The following is a 27137-nucleotide window of genomic DNA, read 5'->3' on the forward strand; positions in this document are numbered from 1 at the left end:
CTGACCGCTAATCTGTTGTTCCATTTCACCTTTATCTCCCTCGTGTTGGCTTTCAACAAACACAACCGTCTTTATCTCTGTTTCTGGAAGCAGCTTCGTCTCTTTCCTGCTTTCCAACATAAAAGTTTCCTCTCTTCTTGTTAGAAACTCAGATTTTCCTGATTTCTCCATCTGTATTTCAGATTTCTGACCTCTAATCTGTTGCTGTGTTTCATTTTTATCTTTCTCGTGCTCCTTTTGAACAAACTCAATCGTCTTCATCTCCGTTTCCGGAAGCAGATTTGTCTTCCTCATGCTTTCACTAGATTCCTCTTTTCCTGCTAGAAACTCAGATTTTCCCAAATCCTGCAGCTGTATTTCTGATTTCTGGTCTTTAATCTGTTGTTTTATCTCCGTTTCTGGAAGTAGTTTTGTCTCTTTCACGCTTTCTGCTGCAGTAGTTTCATCTCTTCCTGCAACAAACTCAGATTTTCCCAGATTCTGCAGCTGTATTTCTGACTTTTGACCCGTTTTACTCTTATCTTCATCTTTTTCCATTTTAACAACACTCTTTATCAAAGTTTCTGGATTCAGTTCCGTCTCCTTCCCGCTTTCTACCACAAAAGTTTCTTCGCTTTCTTTCCTTTTTGCATCAATTCCTGCAAGAAACTCAGATTTTCCAAACTCCTGCACTGAAACTTCAGACGTCTGCCCTCTGATCTGTTGCTCTATTTCACTTTTATCTCCCTCTTGTTGCATTTTTACAACCTCGACCATCTTTATTCCTGAAGCTGGAAGCAAATCCATCTCCTCCCTGCTTTCTAAAAGTAAGCTTTCTTCCTCTATTGCATCCCCGGCCTCTAGAACCTCAGATATCTCTGATTTCTGCCCTCTAATCTGTTGCTCTTCTTCACTTTTCTCTTCCCCGCTTCTCATTTTGACAAACAGGATTTTCTTTACCTCTGAATCTGGAAGCAGCTCCGTCTCTTTCCCGTTTTCTACCAACGTTTTTGCGTCACTGCCTCCCAAAACCTCAGACTTTCCCTCCTCCTGCTTCTGTATTTCTGACTCCTGACCTCTTGGTTGTTTCTCCGTTTCACTTTTCTCTTCCTCGCTCCTCATTTTAACGAACACGATCTTCTTTGTGTCGGTTTCTGGAAGCCAATCCGTCTCTTTCTCCACCGAGAACGACGTCTTTGCATCTTTGTTTTCCTTCTTCCTCTCAGATTTGTCCACCTCCTCCGTCTGTAGTTCTGACTTCTGACTTCTCAGCTGTGTTTCCATTTTGTCTTCCTCACTTTTCATTTTAACGAACACGACTCTCTTTTTCTCAGGTTCTGGAAGCTCTCTTTTGTCCACCGTTTCTGCATCTTTGCTTTCTTTCTCCTTTAAAACCTCCCCCAGATCCTGCCCTGGAACTTCTTCTTTCTGACCCGTTTCGCTTTCATCTTCCTCGCTTCTCATTTTAACAAACACGACCTTCTTTAGTCCTGAATCTGGAAGCAGCTCCGTCGTCTTCTCTTCGTCTTTCTCCTCCAACCTGAACATCTTTGCGTCTCTGGATCTTAAAAACTCAGACGTCCCCCAGTCCTGCACTGGATCTAGTCTTTCTTCTTGCTCACTTTTCACTTTAACAAACACAATTCTCTTTTCTCAGGTTCTGGAAGCAGCTCCGTCTCTACTAAACTTTCCTCTGTTTTGTCCACCGTTTTTGAGTCTTTACTTTCCATTTTGTTTGCATCACTGTGTCTTAAAAACGTCTCCAGATCCTGCTCTGGAACTTCTTCCTTCTGGCCTGTTTCGCTTTTGTCTTCCTCACTTTTCATTCTAACAAACACGACCCTCCTCTTCTTCTCAGTGTCCGTCTCCTCGTCCTCGCTGGCGTGGTCCTCCTCGGCGCTGTAGTAGATCTCGGCGGCGCTGCTTTCGTCCGAGCCGACGCTGAGGTACGCCGGGCTCAGAGGTCCGTCCAGCCCGTCCATCTGCTCGACGGTTTTAATCCTCAGCTCCAGACTTGTGGTCGTTTTACCCGAGGATCCGGGAGCAGCGGCAGCTTCCTCGTCCACCAGCGACTCTTTGACTAGAATGACTCTGCGCTTGGAGCCTGAAACCCGAGAGTCCGTCTCCGGGGACGTTACGGAGCCGGGAACAGGAGAGTTTGGCCCGAGGATGCTGGAGTTCAGCTCTGAATGCAGGCTGGTCAGCTCTGAATAAGGAACATTATCGCTGTTAGAGGCTGAATCCAGGGAGGGGCAGAGGGAACTGCGGTGGATTTCTGGGCTCTTCTGAAGCCGGTATGAAGAATTCGTTTGGTAGGAAGTAAATCTGGAGCCGTCGATGGAAGCAAAACGACCTGCAGTGGACATGGGAGAGGAGAAAGTGTTGGTTTTGACCGGCTCAGCTTCAAGGCTTTGGATCTCTGTGTGGATTTGAGGAGTTCTGGAGAACGAAGACGTGATGTGGGTTTGGGGTTTGAGGAGCGACTTTATGACCTCGGAGGTGAAATTCTCAGGGAACAGAGAGTCGTATAGAGCTCCGTAAACCGCGTCCGGAACTTTCTTTTCAGGCGAGGTTTTGGTGGTTTCAGGAGCAGAACGGTCAGATTGGGAAGATGAGACTTCATGATGGACAGAGGTGGATTCTGAGGCAAAGACGTCGTTTTTGGAGTCAGAAGTTGTCGTTGAAGGTTTAAAAGTCGAAGCTGGAGAATCTGCAGCAGAGATGATGGGTTTAGAATCAGAATTCCTCAGTGATGGTGTAAAATTCAGAGGTGGAGAGTCTGTAGATGTTGATTCTGCAGCGGAGATGTTGGTTTTAGAGTCAGGAGTCGTCACTGAGGGTTCAAAAGTCGAAGCCGGAGAGTCTGCAGAGGTGGATTTTGCAGCAGAGACATCGTTTTTGGACTCTGAGGGTTTAAAACCCAAATCAGGAGAGTCTGATGAGGTGGATTCTGCAGGCAAGATGTTGGCTTTAGAGTCAGAATTCATCAGTAGGGGTTTTAAACTGAGAGATGGCGAGTCCGCAGAGGTTGATTTCGCAGCAAAGACGTCGGTTTTGGACTCTGAGGATTTCAAACTCATCTCTGCAGAGTCAGTTTGAGCTTCAGATTTCAGAAGTGATGTAGAAACACTGCTGGGTTCAGGATTTTTATCAGATTCCTGCAGGATTTCTTCACCACTGGAAGCAGCTTTCTGATCGTAGACGTGGACTTTGGCTTGTTGAGGTGCATTCTGGGTATTGAGATCAGACGTGGAGGCAGCTGATGAACCGGAATCGTCGAGCTGCAGCTCAGGGATGGAAGCGATCGGAGCTCTCAGGGTTTCATAAGACTCCTTTGGTTCTGGTGGGTCGGTTCTTAGGGCTTGACTCAGGTCAGACTGGGACTGGTTCTTGGTCACCGGAGGAGGAGATGGGATGTCGAAGGTGTTGCTGCTGTCGAGCTCCGGCTGAGACATGCTGAACCTCTTAGAGCTGGTTTGATCCAACCTCATCTGACCGAGGTCCAGAGGGGTCTAGAGAAAGATTATTAACGATTTAATTCATAAAATAGCACAAATATAACAGCTGAGACCGTTAGTAGAAGCAAAAATCCTTCAGAAATGTGTAGAAACAGAGAAAATTATAATTACATTTGATTTAGTGTTCTAAAGCTGACAGATTAGAGACTTCAAAAGCCATAAAAGTACAAAAATCCCAGTTAGTAATCACAGTTTTTAGGCCGATCAATACACTGGTTGCCTCAAATCGGTGTCTGCCTTCATGCTGTTTGAGATAAAAACTTAATTTTGCAGAAAATACAGAAAAAAAAAACCATACAAGGTGATTTAAAAGCTATTTTATCACGTAGTTTGTGAGGCAGAGCAGCTTAAAGTCCATTTTTTTAGTGTTTTTAGCTCAGTGCAGCGCATGTAGCAGAGCCGACAGCGGTGTGGAGTCCAGGTTTGTCTTCATAGTAAAGCTGCTATGAATTTTACAGCGATTCCAAAATTCTGTCTTTTCAGTGTAAAGAGACCGTTTTGATGATATTTCTACTTTTATAAAGACTTTTTCGATCTGGATCAAAATATATTCTTTCCACTGAACCATTTTTTTAAATTCAAAGAAAAGAATAATATTTTAATTCAATAATTAAAATTACTGAATTAAAATTATTTGATTTAATTACTTAAGTTAATAATTTTAATTAATTTAATATTTTAATTAAATTCAACTAAATTAAATTTACATTAATGATTTATTCAAAGCTGCATGATCATAACTATTAAATATATTTAATTGATAAACCTCAATATTTAGGAAAACTGATGATTTTATTCTCTGCTGCAACCGTATCATCAGATTCTAAAGGATAAAATTGTCAGTTAATATTAAATATGACAGTTTTGATGATATTTCTGGAACTTTAAAAGACTTACTAAACATCTGGGTAAAAAAAAATATTTCCACTGATGAAAAGAAAAATGTTCAAATTCAAATGGAAAAAAAAAATTCAATCATTTAAATTATTTAATTTAATGATTTATATAAATCAATAATACTTTATAAATAAATAAAATATTTCAAATAATTAATTTAAATTATTTTATTCACTCTAATTTAAAAAAAAATCCTTTAAAGCTGCACAATCATAATTTATATATTTAATAGATAAACCTCAACATTTAGGAACAGATGATTTTATTCTTTGCTGCAACCGTATTATTGAATTTTAAAGGATAAAATTGCATGAAAATATAAAACACAGGGACAATAATTATAAATAATCAGAAAATATGTTAGATAATAAAGGAAATGCATTTATCTCTGTCCTCATTCATTCTGCTCATTTATTCTCCATTTTAGCTTCTGGTTTTTGTTCGTTTTGTTCATTTAGTGCGATTCATTTTCTTTTTTGTGTTTTCATACTGAGATATGTTGGAAATAAATCAAATGAATGAAAATAAAAACCAGCTGCCTTCTTTTTTTGAATCAAAACTTACTAAATACAGAAAATGATTTGATCCAGATGCGCTCATTATTTAGAGATTTCTGGAAATATCTTCAGAAAACTAAACTGAGCTCTCCAGTGGAATAAAAACTGGTTCCTACCTCGTCTTTCTCTTCGATTCCGGCTCCACGGAGGCCAAAAGTGCTCCTGGAGAGATTCTCCTCGTCTTTCTTCTTCTTTCTGAAGCCAAAGGAAAACGTGGCGAACTTTTTGGGCTTCCGGAGATCCAACTCTGAGTAGCTGAACTTTTTATCCTGAAAGAAGAAAAGGAATTTCAAAACGAATAAATACAAATAAAAACCTACGACAGCATCTACAAATCTGTTTATTCTAATTAAAGCCTCATTGATGCTGGATTTTTGGAGCTGAAACCGATTTTAGGGGTTAAGAAATTCTGCTATTGACATCATCTGATATTATTTACAAGCTGTTAGCTTTACACTGAAAACACACAATTCTGGAATCAGTTTGCAGCAGTTTATTTAATAAACAGCATAAATACTATAGCAGCTTTACAATGAAGACAAACCTGGACTCCACACCGCCGTCGGCTCTGAGCTAAAAACACTAAAAAAAATGGACTTTAAGCTGCTCTGCTGCACAAACTAAGGGATAAAACTGTTCATAAATCACCTCGTACATGTTTTTCTGTATTATTTTTCTGCAAAATTAAGTTTTTATATCAGACAACAAACGCCGACACCGATTTGAGGCAACAGATAAATGGATTTGACTCAAAATCTGATTAACTGAGATTTTTTATTGATTTTGTCACTTTTAAAGTCTGTAATCTGTCAGTTTAAACTTTGTAAAACCCAAAAATAAAAACAAATGAGTAAATATATATATATATATATATATATATATATATATATATATATATATATACACATATACATACATATGGGTAGAGACTGCGATTTGGTAGAATTGGAGTCTCTACCAGTAGAAACTCCAATCCTACCAGTACAGATTTGTCAGGGCTAAGGTTAGACTTTTAAGGTTAGGGTCAGGGCAGGGGTTAGATTAAAAGGTCAGGGTCGGTTAAGGTTAGGGTCAGGGGTCAGATTTAAAGTTCCATCTCTACTGGTAGGATTGGAGTTTCTACTGGTAGAGATTACAATCGCAAACTCTACTGGTAGAAACTCCAATTCTACCAAATCGCAGTCTCTACCCTCACACATATAGAGAGACAGCTATAAATTATTTATAGTTTTCTTATTTTTATATTTAATATGCAGTTCTATTTTTGATATTAAATATCACAATTTAAAAAATATTTTATTTTTTTACATACATATTTTTATTAATGCATTTTATTTCATATATATAGTTTTATTTTAATTCTTAAATTTATATATATTTAATTGTAATGATTAAATATGTTTTTTAAATATAATTATTTTATTATTTAATTATATATTTCTTACATACATTTCTGAATTTAATATATATATATATATATATATATATATTAATAAAAAAATGACACCGATGCATTTTTGCAGCGGTGGGTTTTACAACGCTGCAAAAATGCATCAGTGTCCTGACCTTTTATTAACATAAACTGAGACTCGTGCTTAATCTCCCTACTGTTGACTGAAAAGCCCGTGGACAAAGCTGTCAGGGGTAAGAATGAGACGATAATCCGGACGTCACACTTATAAACAAGAGAAGAAAAGGAGCTGGCACGCTAGCTTCATTCCACGGAGCTGAAGCCGCTCCACCCTGGAATAAAATGAAGGACTCGTCCAACACGATCGACTAAACCAGCGGCCGCTCATGTAAATACCGCGGTCTGAAGGAGTTTATACCAAGAACCTGCTCTTTAATTACTCCGGTAGCTTTAAATCATCAAAGCGTTCCAACAAATAACACCTGGAGGAGGCAAAGACAGCAGAAAAGACGCTGGTTTACCTAAAAGTGATGCTTTAAAACATTTATTTACCCACACATCTACTGTAAAAAAGACGCTAAAGTGTGTTTGTTTGTTGTGATGTTTGCGCTGTGGATGACGAATGGAACGCCGGCTGGTCTGACAGATTCTCTAAACGGGTGTGTCGGCCAGAAGTATGACACACAAAAACAACAACAGAAGAGGAGGCTTAGCCGAGATGAGAACACTCAGGTGAAGAAACTCCACCGATTCAGACGCATTTAAAGACCTTAAAGCACCTTAGAGCAGGCGTGTGAGCAGCCAAGTCCTGCAGCAAAGGTGTGGAGGAAGACCGCACGAAACCGACGACATACAAAGACATACAGCCAACAACAGCTTTTTGGGGGACTTATGTGAATTTTAAAGGTGTTACCGCGAAAAATCTTTGTTTTTAACTTGGTGTGAGACACAGAAATGACAGAAAGATGTTAAAATGAAATGAAAACAGAAAAAACACAAAAGATGCTAAAATGTTACAAAAAGACACAAAAATGAGCCAGAAAGATGCTAAAATGACATGGAAATGACAAAACGAAACAAAAGTGACAGGCATTATGCTAAAATGACACAAAGGCGGAGAAATGGCACAAAGACACAAAATTGACCTAGAAGATAGTAAAATGACACAAAAAGACACAAAAATGACTGGGAAAGATGCTAAAATGACAAAACGAAACAAAGGTGACAGGTATTATGCTAAAATGGCACAAAGACACAAAAATGACAGAAAGTGCCAAAATGACACAAAAACGTGCTGAAACAACACAAATGTGACAAAGACAGTAAAATGACACAAAAAGCAGCAAAAAAACTGACAAGGAAATATAAAATTACACAAAGACACAAATGATAGAAATTATGCTAAAATGACCCAAAAAGAGGCAAAAACATCACCAAAAAAATTACAAAAATATGATAAAATTACACAAAAAGAAACAAACAAGATGCTAAAATGACAAAGACACAAATTGCACAAGGAGACACAAAAATGACCCAAAACATTGCTAAAACGACATGAAAATGTACTAAATTAACACAAAAATACTAAAAAAAAAGAAGCTAATATGACAAAAAAAAATACAGAAATCGCACAAAGACACACAAAAATGACACGGAATGATGCTAAAGTTACACAAAATGACACAAAAAGGCAAATAAAGAAGCAAAATGACATCAAAGAAGCTAAAAAGACACAAAAATAACCTGGAAAGACACTGAAAGGACATGAAAATGACGCAAATAGAAGCAAGAAAGACACAAATAGAAGCTAAAATGACAAAAAATATTGTCAAAGGACTGTTGCTGATTGAATCATTGCTTCACAGTTCTGTTGACAAATGCAGAATGTTTATTTAGTTACAGTCTCATTACTGCAGACTATGTTTTGGGCAATTTTTAAAAAAAAGAAGTTCAGACAGAATATCACAACTTCAAACTTGTTTTCCAACAGAATAGTTTGTTACAGAAAGTTGAAAATCTGAGTGTTTCTACGGTTTCTGGCTCTGATAAATGATTTAAACCGGGTGATTTGTTTTAAAGATAACATGCTTTTTAAAACCAGGTGAGGAATTTTGGGGTTTCATGGTCATTTTAGTAGATTAATCTGAATATTTCTAAGGTTTTTGTGTTCTAGTTTACTTGTGAAGCTTCAAACCTCCCTGCATCCACAAACTGCTGCTACTGAAGGCTGTCATTTTCTGTTTTTTCTGTTGCATTTTTATTCCTGCAGTACGACACCTACACCTTTCACACTCACCTGTTGAATTGAACACATTTTGTTGCATTAAAAAGCTTTTCTTTTTTTTGTCAACCTCAGTGTCGCTGCTTCCTGAAGCTCTGGCGCCCTCTTGTGGAGCAAATACAAACTCTGCAGGTTTATTTCACCAGATTTTAACAATGATGCAAAAAGAAACGCAAGAGACACTAAAATGACAAAATAAGACACCGAAATCACACAAAGCAACACAAAAATGGCACAGAAATGATAAAATGACATGAATGACAAAAAGATGAAAAAAATGACACAAAAAAGACAAATGATGCTAAAATGACAAGAAAATGACACAAAAATAAGCCAAAACAAGAAAAATTTGTGCAAAAAAAACAAAACAAAAAAACAAAGTGACACAAGATGCTAAAATTACAGATAAAGACACAAACTCTTGAGGAGCAAACAAAGTCTGCAAACATTCACTTTTTTCTGCTTCAGTCTGTAATAAATCAACTTCAGACTCGTCTGGAAAACGAGGTCGGAGTAAAGCTCATTAAATCAAAGCACAGCGATGCAGACATAATAAAATATCAACACGGTTAATATCTGATGTGCTGCCCCCTACAGGAGACATGCTTCACCTGCAGCCTCTAACCTGGTTCAGTAAAAACTCTGCAGAACCACACTCTGGATGTTTTCCATAAACGTATTAAAGGTAAACAGAAGACTTCAGTTTGAACAGTCAGACATCAAAGGGACTGCCAAAAAAAACAATAAAACAGCACAACAAGATGCTAAAATGACGCAAAAAGACACAAATCACAGAGACCAAAAAAAAAAAAAAAAAAAATGGCATGAAAGATGCAAAAATGACAAGACACAAAAGTGACAGAAAATATGTTAAAATGACACAAAAAGACAGAAATCACACAGAGGGACACAGAAAATGACACAAAAAGATGCTAAAGACGACAAAAAGAAGCAAAAATGACACAAAAAAAGGACACAGAAGATGTTAAAATGACAACAGGACAGAAATCACACAGAGGAACATGAAAATGACCCAGGCAGATGCTAAAAGAACACAAAAGACACAAAAATGACAAAGACACAAAAGTGACAAACAGAAATACAGAAGATGCTAAAATGAAACAAAGACAGAAATCGCAAAAAGAGACAAAAATGGCACAGAAATGTGAAATAACACAAAAGAAGCAAAAAAGACACAGGACACAAAAGATGCTAAAATGGCTAAAAAAAGACAGAAATTACACAGAAATGACATGGAAGCAAGAAAAAAATGACAAAAAAAGGACACAAAAATACCACAAAAAGAAAGAAATCACACAGAGAGACATGAAAATGACCCAGAAAGATGCTAAAAGAACACAAAAAAAGACACAAACGTGACACAAAAAGGCACAGAAGATGTTAAAATGAAACAACAGGACAGAAATTGCAAAAATGCCATGGAAATATGTGAAAATGACAAGAGGTAAAAATGATACAGGAGCACACAAAAAGACACAAAAGATGCTAATAATGACTAAAGACAGACACAGAAACCGCAAAGAGACACAAAAATGGCAGGGAAAAAAGCAAAAATGACAAAAAGAGACAGAAGATGTTAAAATGAAACAACAGAACAGAAATTGCAAAGAGACACAAAAATGACATGGAAATGACAAAAAGAAGCAAAAAGACAGAAATTGCACAACGAGACAAATGACAGAAATGTGCTAAAATGATGTGAGAACTCAAAGTCTGCAGCTTTATTTCATCTGTTATTACTTAGGCCTAATTCTTGCTCATGTTTTTCTATATTTGGGTTTTCCACTGAATATTAAAGCAGACTGGGTGTTTCCTGGAGGTGCAGAGGGTCGACATGAAACCTGCAGCAGCTGGAATGAAGCTACCGTTAGAGAGGAACTCAGAAAATGAGCCTCAAACTATGATCCTGTTCAGACACGTTTGGAGAAACGTTGTGCAGCCTGCAGCAGAGCAAACAGAAAAACAACAACAACAGGTTCAAGCTTTGGAGGGTTCACTTTTAGAGACGTAAACTTGGATTCAGCTTCACTTTTAGTTGCACTGGAGTAGATTCTGCACAAGAACAAGCAGTAAATAAACCATCAGCCTTCTTATATAAGCTGTGCTGAAGGTTTGAAGCTGATAAATCGCACTCCTGACAGACATCGATTAATTCCTCCTGACAACGAGAAGATCCCACGTTTCATTTGGCCGAACTGATTCCCACCTGAACTCACAGCTGTACACCTGACAAGAGTCTCTCCAGATGTTTGCCTGACAAGAGTCTCTCCAGATGTTCAGGGATAATTTGCTCTGAGAAAATGTGGAAAATTAAATTTGAAGGTAAAAAATGATGATGAAAATGACACAAAAAGAAGCAAAGATTCCCCAAAAAGACTCAGAAATTGCACAAAAAAAAGGTAAAATGACCAAAACAAAAGGACAAAAGAAACAAAATGACACAAAAAGAAACGAAAATGACCCAAAAAGAGACAAAAAGTGACAATATGGAAAAATGACAAAAATGAGAAAAACACAAAATGACACAAAAATGTGCTAAAATATCACAAAAAGAAGCAAAATGACAAAAAAAAAGATGCAGAAATCACCCAGAGACATGGAGAGATGCTAAAATTACAAGAAAATTGACAAAAAACGTCAGAAATGATCCTAAACGACAAAGACAAGGAAAAAACAAAATTACAAAAATGTGATAAAATAATGCAAAACGACACAAAAGAGGCACAAAAGATGGTAACATGACTGATACAGGACACAGAAATGATGCTAAAATGACAACAAGCAGCAAAAATTAACCAAAATGATGCAAATACATAAAGACATGATGCTAAGAATGACAAAAAACAATAAAAACCAGTGACACAAAACTGACAGATATTACGCTAAAAGACAGAAATTGCACAAAAATGGTAAAAGTACCAAAAAAAGAAGACACTGAAAAAGCAAAGATGACACAAAAGAGAAACAAACAGGCAGAAATGATGCTAAAATAACACAAAAAAACATTAAAGAAGCACAATGACAAAAAGACGCAGAAATCATACAAAGAGACACAAAAATGACACAGAAAGATGGTAAAGTAACAAGAAAATGACAGAACAAGAGAGAAAACTGACAGATATGATGCTAAACCTGCACGAAAATGACAAAAAGACACCAAGTGATGCTAAGACTAAGCAGTTTCATCAGAAAACCAAATTTCACCATAACATTTCTTGATTCGACACGTCTCACTTAAAAATTTACCCACAATAAACGGTTTGCTTTAACTGGATTCTGTAAAAAAACTAAAAATTTTGCACAATTATATGCAACTGTGAAGCTATCAGCGACTCCTCTGTGACCAACAGTTATGTCATAAAATTCAGGGAGTTTTTGGTTGAACTGCAGGCCGTGTTTCCACAGAGCAGAGAAGAAACGAGTCAAAACGTAAATCAGTTAAGTATCTTTATATCTGTCATGAAACTGACTTTATTCCACGTCTCGCATAAAATTTTCCCAAAAATCAACTGTTTACCAAAAACAGATTCTGTAAAAAATAAAAAATTCTACTCTCTAAAGCACAAGTACGAAGCCATCGGTGACTCAGCTGGGACTGACAGTCATTTAAAAAAAATTCAGGGAGTTTTTGATTTTACCGCAGGTGGCGTTTCCACAGAGCAGAGAAGAAACGAATCAAAAATGTCAACAGTCAAAAATCTAGATCATGTGGAGCCTCCATCAGAAAGGATATTTCTGAGTTCTTTCTCTCCTCATACCAGCCGTCAGATCGACCGAAACAGCTGAAAACGAGGGTTTAAAAACAGCATTTTCCTGGAACCACTGTTGAAAAGATGATTGAAAGTGCATAAACGGACCTTTGCTCTGGAGGTGGTGGCGTACAGAGAAGATCGTTTGGTGTCCGGAGTGATGCCGTCAGTGCACGGCTCTCCATCTTCTGCTGGTTTACCGGCTTCACCGGCACTGAAAAAGGGAAAACATGTAAACAAACCCATCCAATGCGTGGTAATTGTGTCATTTTTACTTCTTTTGTGTCCCCAAACATGTGAAACTGCGACAAAAACTCAAATGCAGCACAAAAAAATTACCACAAAACGACCAAAATCATCTTGAAAGTTTCAAATATGCCAACAAAAACATTCAAAATCACCTCAAAACAGGTGAAATTGTGGAAAAAAAAAAACTCAAATTCAGCACATAAAACTTGCAAAATCCAAAAATTAATTAATCGAAAAAAATTACCACAAAAGGACACAAAAAAAAAATCTACCCAAAAATAGCCAAAACTGCCCTGAAATGTTTAAATATAAACAGCAAAAACATGCAAATCACCACAAAAAGGACCAGAATCACCACAAAACAGGCCAAAATTACCACAAAAAGAGCCAAAACTGTCCTGAAATGCTTAAATATAAACAGCAAAAACATGCAAATCACCACAAAAAGGACCAGAATCACCACAAAACAGGCCAAAATTACCACAAAAAGAGCCAAAACTGTCCTGAAAGGTTCAAATATGTAATTAAAAGCATGCAAAATCACCACAAAATATATAAAAAAAAAAAAAAACCAAAGCTACCACAAAACAAAAACTGCAACAAAAACTCAAATTCAACATGAGAAAAAACTTGCAAAATCAAGGGAAAAAAAATGGGGAAAATTATGAGAAAGACAAAAATCACATGGAAAATTTCCACAAAAACTACCAAAAATACCACAAAACAGGTGTGATTACAACAAAAACTCAAATTCAGCACAAAAAAACTTCTAAAATCACTAAACAAGTAACCAAAATTACCACAAAAAGAGGCAAAATTACCCTGAAATGTTCAAATGTGCCAGTAAAACCATGGAAAACCACCACAAGTACCAAAACTACCACAAAACGGGTGAAATTGTGACAAAAGCTCGAATTCAGTACAAAAAAAAAATGCAGAATTATCATAAATTGGAGCAAATTACTGCAAAAAGACAAAACTACCCCAAAAAGAGCTAAAACTATCGTGAAAGCTTCAAATATGTCAACAAAAACACACAAAATCAAAACATAAAAGGACCAAAATCACCACAAAACAGGAGAAATTGTGACAAAAACTCTACTTCAGCACAAGAAAATTGCAAAGTCATCACAAAAATCCCCAAAATCTCCCCCAAAAGAGCCAAAACTAACCTGTGACAAAAACATGCAAAAATCACCACACACAAAACAACTACCACAAAAAAGGTGAAATTGTGACAAAAACTCAAATTCAGCAAAAAAAAACAAACTTGCAAAGCCACCACAAATCGACCAAAATTATCACAAAAATAGACAAAAACCATCCTAAAAGGTTCAAACAGAAACGTGCAAAATCACCACAGAAAGCACAAAAATTATTACAAAACAGGTGAAATTGCAACAAAAACTAAAATTCGGCACAAAAACTGTCAAAATTACAACAAAAAAAAAAAGCACAAAGTCTCTCCAAAAAGAGCCAAAACTACCCTGAAATTTTCAAACATGCCAAAAAACTTGGAGCTGAGAGGGTTAAAAAGAACATCCTGGTTTACTAAATAAAACAGTGAATCAGTGCAGAGGGAATGCTGAAGAAAACCGGCTGTGCAGAAAAACACGTCGCGTTTCTGAGAACCGCAATCCGAGTTGAGGACGACTATCAGACGGAACAAAGGTTTAATGACAGCAAACAGACGAGAACCGACATCTGCTGCCAACTCAAACAATCCACAAATCTAATTCAGTTTTATCAGAGAAACATCTGTCATCAAACCAAACGACACAGAGGTCCTTTCATACAAACACTTCATCCACTCACAACGGCAGGAAACAGGAAGTGAAGTCGACAAGCAAACACTGCAAACAGACGATGCACGTTCAGCGTCAAACAGCAAACAAGAGCGCCGTTTTATGAGTACCTGACCTTCTGTAAACAACGGTGACAACAGTTCAGGGTTTTAGTGTTCGCAGCTTTAATGACTTGGAGATGACACCGATCTGTGACCTGAACATTAGAGACACAAACAAAGGGGAAAAAAACGAGCAGTCACCACAAAGGGGACCAAAATGACCACAAAAAAAGAGCCAAAACTACAATGAAACGTTCAAATATGACAGGAAAAACATGCAGAATCTCTACAAAAACGAGTAAAACTACCATGAAATGTATCAGCATCACCACAAAACCGATGAAACTGCAACAAAAACTCAAATTTGGCACAAAAAGTGCAAACATGGGCCAAAATGACCACAAAAAGAGCCAAAACTACAACGAAAACTTCAAATATGCCAACAAACACAAGCAAAATCACCACAAAAAGTACCAAAATTATCACAAAATGGACCAAAACTACCATGAAACTGATGAAATTGTGACAAAAACTCAAATTCGGCACAAAAACATGCTAAGACGTCACAAAAAACTGCCCAAATTACCACAAAAAGACACAAAATCACAGCAAAAGGAGCCAAAACTATCCTGAAAGATTAAAATGCGCCAAGAAAAACGCGCAAAATCATGACAAAAACTGTCAAATTTACCACAAAAAGGACCAAAATTATCACAGTCACTGAAATTGAGACAAAAACTCAAATTCAGCACAAAAACAAGCAAAATTACCACAAAAGGAGCCAAAGCTACCACAAAACAGCAACAAAAACTTAAACTGTCACAAAAAAAACTTTCAAACTCACCAGAGAAAACCAGATTTATCACCTTTTAATGGACTTTTTCCATCATTTCTGAGCCTCAGAACTTCAACAGTCCAGCAGATAGAACCATGATATTTAGGAGGAGAAACATCTGAGTTCTGGGAAAAAGTGACACCAGATCAGTTCTACATCCCTCAAGGTGTCACAGTCTGAACACTGACAAGCAACCGCACAAGAACACGAAAAACTAAGTAAAAGATTCAGAAAACAACCACAAAATGACGCAAAACTCAGTAAAAAGAGGCACAAAATGACCATAAAAAACACTAAATGATGAAAAACAACCACAAAATGACGCAAAACAACCACAAGATATCTACAAAATGCCACGAAACAAACCCAAAAGATTAAAACCCAAGGAAAAAACACAAAATTATCACAAAAGGACAAAACAACCACAAAGTGATGCCAAACAACCGCAAAAATTATGCAAAACAACCACAAACAGATGAACGAAATAAGAGACACAAAATCACCACAAAAGGCAAAAATGATGAGACACTAAGTAAAACAAAAAGATAAGAACTTAAGTAAAATAAACACAACCTCAAAATGGTACAAAATAACCACAAAATGATGAAAAACTAAGTAACGGACACAAATGACTGCAAAATGACAACAAAACACACAAAATGATAGAGAAATGATGAACTATGATGTAAAACAACCAGAAAATGGCTGCACAACGATGAAAGACGACAAAATGACCACAGAATGATAAAAAATGATTCAGTCACAAAATGACCACATTAGAGTGAAAAATTATGAGAAACAGACACAAAATCACAAGTCACAAAAAGATGAAAAACTAAGAAAAAAAAGACACAAAATGGCTGCAAAATGATGAAAAATGAAGTAAAAGACACAAAACAACCGCAAATGACGCAAAAATGATACAAAATGATAGAAAACACCCACAAAATTACACAAAACAACCAGAAAAATGATTCCCAAAATGACCACAAGACGACGGGCTACAATTTCAACAAAATGCCCGCAAAATGACACAAAATGAGGCAAAACAAACACAAAAACCAAAAAAAACGAAGAAGAAGATGATGACAATGACCACAAAAGACAAAAACAAACAAAAGGTATGAAAACATTCACAGTATGAGGGTAAAACTCTGGTTCATTAAATACATTAAAGTTATAAAAACTGGTCGTTTCTGTTTTATATAAATGAAGCTCATGTTTTTTCTCATCATACGGCCTCCACAGGTTTTGTGTTCTGCAGCCAACAGCTCAGTCAGGTATTTAGTTCATGAGATAAAATCTGTTTGTCCTTCAGATAAGAAGACGAGTCTCTGTGTGATCAGTTTAGACGTCAACACGAGGAAACCCAGAACCGAGGAAAGCCTCTCAGTGTCTTTACTGACAACAAAGAATTTCAACAGGATGAAAGCAGCTTCTGAACCTTCTCTGGCTGGAAAACGCGACACTTGTTTGGATAAAAGAACATTTACATCAGTTTACAGACACCCAGTGCAGTAAAACCACCGTCTATGTTTGCAAATGTGGCAAAGAGAACATCTAGTCTGTTTTCTTAAAGTTACACACATGAACGTTTACGTTGTAAATATGAAGCTGGAGGCGGCAGCCCAACGTAAACACCACAAACAGCACAAATAGAAGAAAACACCACAAACGGCAGAAAACACCACAAACAGCACAAAGAGCAGAAAACAGCAGCTACATACAGAATCCTGAAACACGTGTAGGAGTGCAAGGAAACTTAAATAAATCAGTATCGACATGCATTTAACCTTAAAAAAACAAAATACAACATTTATTAAAGCTAGAAAACTTTCAGACAAATCTAAGCTTAAAATCCTATTTAATTTCATTGTAATTATTCTTAAAAACCTATTTAAAAAAACTATTGTTTGCACAAAATCAGATTACACAAAAACACTAAAAAAATGCAATGCTGCATACAACCTTAAAGACACGCAAAACGACCACAAAAATGACACAGAACACCCACAGAAAGATGAAAAACTGCAAACAAGAGACAAAATGACCACAAAAATTACCAAATGACCACAAAATGATGCAGAACACCCACAGAAAGATGAAAAACCGCGTACAAGAGATACAAAATGACCACAAAATGACAAAACTATAAAAAATAGGATGAAACTGAGTAAGACACAAAATGACAGTGATCACAAAATAACAAAATGGTGCAAAACAACCACAAAAAGATGAAAATTTATGTAAAAGCAACACACAATCGCCACAAAAGACACAAAATGACGCCAAAAAAACCCAGCAAAAAATGGTAAACTAAGTAAGTGACACAAAATGGCTACAAAATGACAAAACTGCAAAATGGACGAAAAACGGTGTAAAATAGCACCAAGCAAACACAGAAAGATGAAAAATTAAGGAAAAGACACAAAATGACCACAAAAGACACAAAATGATGCCAAACAACTACTAAAAGATTTTTTCTTAAAAAAAAGAAACTGCTACACAGAGACACAAACCATCTACAAAATGTCCACAAAATGACGAAAAACTAAGGAAGAGACAAAATTAAAACAAAAGGCACAAAATGCTGGAAAACAACCACAAAATGAGAGCAAGATGGCACAAAACAGCCACAAAGAAGAAAAAACTAAGTAATATAGACAAAACAACCGTAAAATGGTGCAATACAACCACAAAAAGATTTTAAAAATACTAAGAGACACAAAATGACCTCAAAGCAGCCATAAAATGGCACAAAAAGAAGAAAAACTACGGAAAAGAGACAAAGTGACCACAAAAGACACAAAACGATGCCAAACAACAACACAAGGACAGAAAAATGGTGCAAGACGACCACAAAATGATGAAAAACTGAGAAAATGAGACAAAATGACCACAAAATGATGCAAAACCATCACAAAAAGATGGAAAACCAAGAGAAGAGAGACACAAAATGACCACAAAAGACAAAATTTCCACCTATGACATAAAACCACCACAAAATGGTACAAAATGTTGCAAAACAACTTCAAAAAGATGACATAAAAAATAAGGAAAAGAGAAAACGACCACAAACGACACAAAATGATGACAAACAACTACAAAATGACCACAAAATGGTGCAAGACAGCCACAAAATGACGCTAAACAACCACAAAATGACGCTAAACAACCACAAAATGACGCTAAACAACCACAAAATGACGCTAAACAACCACAAGATGGTGCCAAATGGCGTAAAACAACCACAATAAGATGAAAAACTAAATAAGAGACACAAAATGACCACAAAAATGCTGCCAAACAACCACAAAAGTTGAAAGACTGAGTAAAAGAGATGCCACCTAAGACAAAACAATGACGCAAAGTGACACAAAATAACCATAAAATAGAGCAAAACGAAGGAAAAGAGGCAAAAAGACCACAAAATGACACCAAACAACAAAAAAAAGGTGCAAAAACAGCCATAAAATGATGAAAAACTAAAGAAATGAGACACAAAATAAACCTTGAACTGCTGCTGGAGTTCAGAGGTGAATATTCAAACGGTAAACAGTAACTAAAGGAGAAAATGAGCAGAACTTAAGCAGACTGTAGTGTTTATTATTCTCTGTAGACGAGGACCTTTGACTTGTGTGTTTTTATAAACGGTTGTATTTCATCGTTTAATGTTCAGCTGCTGTCACTGATCCTCCTTCTATAAATAAATGAACTCTTGTCTAACAGGACTGAAGGAGGCGTCTGACAGTATGTAGGTCACCGTGCTCTGCTTTATGCTTTCCTTTTTACGCTTATTATGGTCTAACAGAGGAAGCATGTCAGGATTTCATTTTTTTTAACTTTAAGGGTAAAAACTGACATTTGATGCCATAAAAAGCAGCGTCTGAACAGATCTCATTAGAACGCTATAAAACCTGCATTATGAGAGTTTTAAGGGCATAAAAAGAGGCAAAAAGAAAAAAAAAAAAAAGAGTTACACATCTAAATAGACCAGAAAGAAAATGATATGGCAGTTTTTAATTTTTATTTGACACATTTTTCTACTTATGCTCTTATTTTTAGGGCATATTTTTCTACTTATATTTTCAGGAGTTTTTTTCTACTCATGTTAATATTTTTCAGATATATTTTTTACATTTATCCTATATTTTTCTACTTATGTTAATATTTTTAGGAAATTTAAAAATAATTTATATTTTTCCACTTATGTTCATATTTTTAGGACATTTTTCTACTTATGCTAATATTTAGAATACATTTTCCTTGTATTTATCATATATTTTTCTATTTATGTTCATATTTTTACAATATATATTTATACCTTATATTTTTTGACTGATGTTAATATTTTCAGAAAAATTTTTCTACTTATATTTATCAGATATTTTGGTACTTGTGTTAATATTTTTACCTTATATTTTTCTATTTTTTATTTTTAAATATTTTTAAGACAGATTATTGTACTTTTATTTTTCAACTTATGTTCATATTTTTAAGACATTTTTCCACTTACATTTATCAGATATTTTTCTAATTTTGTTTATATTTTAGAACATATTTTTCTACTTGTATTCATCATATTTTTCTACTTTTATTCATCATATATTGTCCTACTTTTGTTTATATTTTTAGGACATTCTACTTCTATTCATCATGTACTTTCTACCTTTGTTTATATTTTTAGAACATATTTTTCTACTTTTGTTTATATTTTTAGAACATATTTTTCTACTTTTATTTATCATATTTTTCTACCTTTGTTTATATTTTAGGACATATTATTGGGCTTTTATTCATCATATTTTTCTACTTTATTCATCACATATTTTTGTTTATATTTCAGGACATATTTTCCTGAGCTCACGCTGAGTTTATGTAAGGTCGTCCTGTTTGCTCTCTTCAGGTCGACAGTTACACAACACCAACACTGTGACTCATCCTGAAATGAATAGATGTGGAATGATGACAGACAACCAAACACAAAGGAGGTGAAACATCTGACAGAAACGTAACAATGTCCGATTGATTGGTAGTTTCAGGATGAAGCAGCAGGCATGCAGAGCAGCAGGTTCCTCCACAGCCAGCCTGAGTCTGGGAGTGTTTGATCTGAAATTAATAACCTTCATAGAGTCAGGGAGTTTCTAACAGATCCACCTTAACTTCACCGTCAGCCCGAGGAATCAAAACACACACAAGATTTATCTCCGAGACAATGAAATCCTCCAGATTAAAGCTAAATCCTCGACTAACAACAAACAGGATTTAATGCCGTCTGAGACGGTCATTTATTTATAATGTCAACAATTAACCGAGCATACAACCACTCTGACCCTGTAGGCCACACACTGTCAGAGCCCAAAACGATGCCAAACAACCACTAAATACATGAAAATGGTGCAAAACGATGCCAAACAACCACTAAATACATGCAAAGTGGTGTAAAACAACCACAAAAAGATGAAAAACTAAGTGAAAGAGATGCAAAATGACACCATAAGATACAAAATAACCACAAAATACATGCAAAGTGGTGTAAAATGACGCTAAAAAAAGACAAAATGACGCAAAACCAGAAAATGACACAAAACACCCACAAAATGACACAAAACACCCACAAAATGACAAAACCACAAAATGACGCTAAAAAAAAGACCAAATGACGCTAAAAAAAAGACAAAATGACACAAAACCAGAAAATGATGCTAAACAACCACAAAATGACGCTAAAAAAAGACAAAATGACGCTAGAAAAAGACAAAATGACACAAAACCAGAAAATGATGCTAAACAACCACAAAATGACGCTAAAAAAGACCAAATGACGCTAAAAAAAGACAAAATGACACAAAACCAGAAAATGATGCTAAACAACCACAAAATGACGCTAGAAAAAGACAAAATGACGCAAAACCAGAAAATGACACTAAACAACCACAAAATTATGCTGAGCAACCACAAAATGACGCTAAACAACCACAAAATGACGCTAAACAACCACAAAATGACGCTAAAAAAGACAAAATGATGCAAAACCAGAAAATGACACAAAACACCCACAAAATGATGCTAAACAACCACAAAATGCTAAACAACCACAAAATGACGCTAAACAACCACAAAATGACGCTAAAAAAAGACAAAATGATGCAAAACAACCACAAAATGACGCTAAAAAAAGACAAAATGACACAAAACCAGAAAATGATGCTAAACAACCACAAAATGACGCTAGAAAAAGACAAAATGACGCAAAACCAGAAAATGACACTAAACAACCACAAAATGACGCTAAACAACCACAAAATGACGCTAAACAACCACAAAATGACGCTAAACAACCACAAAATGACGCTAAAAAAAGACAAAATGATGCAAAACCAGAAAATGACACAAAACACCCACAAAATGATGCTAAACAACCACAAAATGCTAAACAACCACAAAATGACGCTAAACAACCACAAAATGACGCTAAAAAAAGACAAAATGATGCAAAACAACCACAAAATGACGCTAAAAAAAGACAAAATGACACAAAACCAGAAAATGATGCTAAACAACCACAAAATGACGCTAGAAAAAGACAAAATGACGCAAAACCAGAAAATGACACTAAACAACCACAAAATGACGCTAAACAACCACAAAATGACGCTAAACAACCACAAAATGACGCTAAACAACCACAAAATGACGCTAAAAAAAGACAAAATGATGCAAAACCAGAAAATGACACAAAACACCCACAAAATGATGCTAAACAACCACAAAATGCTAAACAACCACAAAATGACGCTAAACAACCACAAAATGACGCTAAAAAAAGACAAAATGATGCAAAACAACCACAAAATGACACTAAAAAAAGACAAAATGATGCTAAACCACCACAAAATGACGCTAAAAAAAGACAAAATGATGCAAAACAACCACAAAATGACGCTAAAAAAAGACAAAATGACGCCAAAAAAAGACAAAATGACGCAAAACCAGAAAATGACACTAAACAACCACAAAATTATGCTGAACAACCACAAAATGAAACTAAACAACCACAAAATACATGCAAAATGGTGTAAAATGGTGCAAAACAACCACAAAAAGATGAAAAACTAAGTGAAAGAGATGCAAAATGACACCATAAGATACAAAATAACCACAAAATGAATGCAAAATGATGCTAAACAACCACAAAATGAATGCAAAAATGGTGCAAAAACAACCACAAAAGATGAATAACTAATAAATGAGACACGAAAAGACACCATAAGTTACAAAACAATCACAAAAAGATGAAAAACTGAGACACAAACTGAGCACAAAAGACACCGAACAACCAGAAAATTGTGCAAGATATCCACATAATGATGAAAAACTAAGGAAAAGAGACAAAAGGACCACAAAATGAAGCCAAACAAGCACAAAAAGATGAAAAACTAAGCAAAAGAGACACAAAAATGACCACAAAAGACACAAAATGATAAAAACTATTCCTTATTATCCACTTTGACACTTCACATAAACACTTTGGATTCTTTTTGATTTGCTTTTATTACCAACCTCTGTAATTGTGTATATTCCACTAACCTTTATTTGTTTATTGTATTGTACTCAGAATGTCTCATCCCACTGGATTTAAGATATTCTCTCAACAGGTGACATTTCAGCAGATGGAGGGACGTGTTTTAAGACAACGCATCTTAAACGTCTTAAGTCAAACAATCTCGAAATGATCTTGTTTCGAGTTGAATTTTACAAGAAAACTCAAAATAAGTTTAATACATCTCAAATTAGAAGGTTACATGAAGGCAAAAATCTATTTGAGTGAAAAACTGACATTTTTTTAGCAGGTCTGGCTTATTTTAGGACACCTAAGCTTGACAATCCTGGTAAAATAGAGCTAAAAATAAAGTTTTCACAGCTAATTTTAAGATCTTGATATTCTAAACATCACATGTTTACCAAGACATTTTTGATTTGTTCTATTGGCAGATTTTTCTACGTATTTCAAGGTAAACGTTCCTTGAAATAAGTTTTTTTTCCTTTCTTTGAGAGGGGCATTTTTTCTAGGACATATTTCCCTCCTCGTGCAGATATTTTCAGGACATATTTCTCTACTTTTGCTTCTTATTTCTAGGACATATTTCCCTCTTCATGTAGATATTTTCAGGACATATTTCTCTACTTTTGCTTCTTATTTCTAGGACATATTTCCCTCCTCATGTAGATATTTTCAGGACATATTTCTCTACTTTTGCTTCTTATTTCTAGGACATATTTCCCTCCTCATGTAGATATTTTCAGGACATATTTCTCTACTTTTGCTTCTTATTTCTAGGACATATTTCCCTCCTCGTGCAGATATTTTCAGGACATATTTCTCTACTTTTGCTTCTTATTTCTAGGACATATTTCCCTCTTCGTGTAGATATTTTCAGGACATATTTCTCTACTTTTGCTTCTTATTTCTAGGACATATTTCCCTCCTCATGTAGATATTTTCAGGACATATTTCTCTACTTTTGGTTCTTATTTCTAGGACATATTTCCCTCATGTAGATATTTTCAGGACATATTTCTCTACTTTTGCTTCTTATTTCTAGGACATATTTCCCTCCTCGTGTAGATATTTTCAGGACATATTTCTCTACTTTTGCTTCTTATTTCTAGGACATATTTCCCTCCTCGTGTAGATATTTTCAGGACATATTCTTCTACTTTTGGTTCTTATTTCTAGGACATATTTCCCTCATGTAGATATTTTCAGGACATATTTCTCTACTTTTGGTTCTTATTTCTAGGACATATTTCCCTCCTCATGTAGATATTTTCAGGACATATTTATCTACTTTTGCTTCTTATTTCTAGCACATATTTCCCTCCTCGTGCAGATATTTTCAGGACATATTTATCTACTTTTGGTTCTTATTTCTAGGACATATTTCCCTCCTCATGTAGATATTTTCAGGACATATTTCTCTACTTTTGCTTCTTATTTCTAGGACATATTTCCCTCTTCGTGTAGATATTTTCAGGACATATTTCTCTACTTTTGCTTCTTATTTCTAGGACATATTTCCCTCCTCATGTAGATATTTTCAGGACATATTTCTCTACTTTTGCTTCTTATTTCTAGGACATATTTCCCTCTTCGTGTAGATATTTTCAGGACATATTTCTCTACTTTTGCTTCTTATTTCTAGGACATATTTCCCTCCTCGTGTAGATATTTTCAGGACATATTCTTCTACTTTTGGTTCTTATTTCTAGGACATATTTCCCTCATGTAGATATTTTCAGGACATATTTCTCTACTTTTGGTTCTTATTTCTAGGACATATTTCCCTCCTCATGTAGATATTTTCAGGACATATTTATCTACTTTTGCTTCTTATTTCTAGCACATATTTCCCTCCTCGTGCAGATATTTTCAGGACATATTTATCTACTTTTGGTTCTTATTTCTAGGACATATTTCCCTCCTCATGTAGATATTTTCAGGACATATTTCTCTACTTTTGCTTCTTATTTCTAGGACATATTTCCCTCCTCGTGTAGATATTTTCAGGACATATTCTTCTACTTTTGGTTCTTATTTCTAGGACATATTTCCCTCATGTAGATATTTTCAGGACATATTTCTCTACTTTTGGTTCTTATTTCTAGGACATATTTCCCTCCTCGTGTAGATATTTTCAGGACATATTTCTCTACTTTTGGTTCTTATTTCTAGGACATATTTCCCTCCTCGTGCAGATATTTTCAGGACATATTTCTCTACTTTTGGTTCTTATTTCTAGGACATATTTCCCTCCTCATGTAGATATTTTCAGGACATATTTCTCTACTTTTGCTTCTTATTTCTAGGACATATTTCCCTCCTCGTGTAGATATTTTCAGGACATATTTCTCTACTTTTGCTTCTTATTTCTAGGACATATTTCCCTCCTCGTGTAGATATTTTCAGGACATATTCTTCTACTTTTGGTTCTTATTTCTAGGACATATTTCCCTCATGTAGATATTTTCAGGACATATTTCTCTACTTTTGGTTCTTATTTCTAGGACATATTTCCCTCCTCGTGTAGATATTTTCAGGACATATTCTTCTACTTTTGGTTCTTATTTCTAGGACATATTTCCCTCCTCGTGTAGATATTTTCAGGACATATTTCTCTACTTTTGCTTCTTATTTCTAGGACATATTTCCCTCCTCGTGTAGATATTTTCAGGACATATTCTTCTACTTTTGGTTCTTATTTTCAGGACATATTTCTCTACTTTTGGTTCTTATTTCTAGGACATATTTCCCTCCTCGTGTAGATATTTTCAGGACATATTCTTCTACTTTTGGTTCTTATTTCTAGGACATATTTCCCTCCTCATGTAGATATTTTCAGGACATATTTCTCTACTTTTGCTTCTTATTTCTAGGACATATTTCCCTCATGTAGATATTTTCAGGACATATTTCTCTACTTTTGGTTCTTATTTCTAGGACATATTTCCCTCCTCGTGCAGATATTTTCAGGACATATTTCTCTACTTTTGGTTCTTATTTCTAGGACATATTTCCCTCCTCGTGTAGATATTTTCAGGACATATTTCTCTACTTTTGGTTCTTATTTCTAGGACATATTTCCCTCCTCGTGTAGATATTTTCAGGACATATTTCTCTACTTTTGGTTCTTATTTCTAGGACATATTTCCCTCCTCGTGTAGATATTTTCAGGACATATTTCTCTACTTTTGCTTCTTATTTCTAGGACATATTTCCCTCCTCGTGTAGATATTTTCAGGACATATTTCTCTACTTTTGCTTCTTATTTCTAGGACATATTTCCCTCCTCGTGCAGATATTTTCAGGACATATTTCTCTACTTTTGCTTCTTATTTCTAGGACATATTTCCCTCTTCGTGTAGATATTTTCAGGACATATTCTTCTACTTTTGCTTCTTATTTCTAGGACATATTTCCCTCCTCATGTAGATATTTTCAGGACATATTTCTCTACTTTTGGTTCTTATTTCTAGGACATATTTCCCTCCTCATGTAGATATTTTCAGGACATATTCTTCTACTTTTGCTTCTTATTTCTAGGACATATTTCCCTCCTCATGTAGATATTTTCAGGACATATTCTTCTACTTTTGCTTCTTATTTCTAGGACATATTTCTCTCCTCGTGTAGATATTTTCAGGACATATTTATCTACTTTTGCTTCTTATTTCTAGCACATATTTCCCTCCTTTTCTAAGACGTATTTCTCTCTTCGTCTCGAACCCTCTGGGCGACTCTCTGTGTACTGAGGCGGTCCCACGCTGTCAGCTCATCGTTTATTTTCCTCGCAGAGCAAACACGATCTGTCAGTCAGTCTGAGTCCAACCGTGAACAACATGATTACATCGTCCCGGCATGTGACCGGCTCCACCCCCGCCTCACCTGTCCTCTGTAAACACGTCTGACCCACCAGCTGAACCTGCACAAAACCTGAAAACTGTTCTGTGCACAAAACACGACGACGTTGTTCAGCTCCAGCTACATTTTTACAGGACCTCAGAGTTCCATCTCTAATTCTAAACAAGTAAAATTATCTGTAAACTCTGAGGTTTATAGAGACGTAACATGTCGTCTGCTGCACAACAAGAGACCAAAATGAAGATTCCAGGTGTCTTCAGGTTTAGAGATGTTTAAGCAACACTTAAACCTGCAACCTATTTACAGTAAGACGATAGAAAAGCCTTTCTGTTCACGGTCCTGCTAGAAACAGTCTCTTAGAACATTGCTGCA

Source organism: Acanthochromis polyacanthus, chromosome 11 (genome assembly GCF_021347895.1).
Source record: "Acanthochromis polyacanthus isolate Apoly-LR-REF ecotype Palm Island chromosome 11, KAUST_Apoly_ChrSc, whole genome shotgun sequence".
NCBI classification, from domain to species: domain Eukaryota; kingdom Metazoa; phylum Chordata; class Actinopteri; family Pomacentridae; genus Acanthochromis; species Acanthochromis polyacanthus.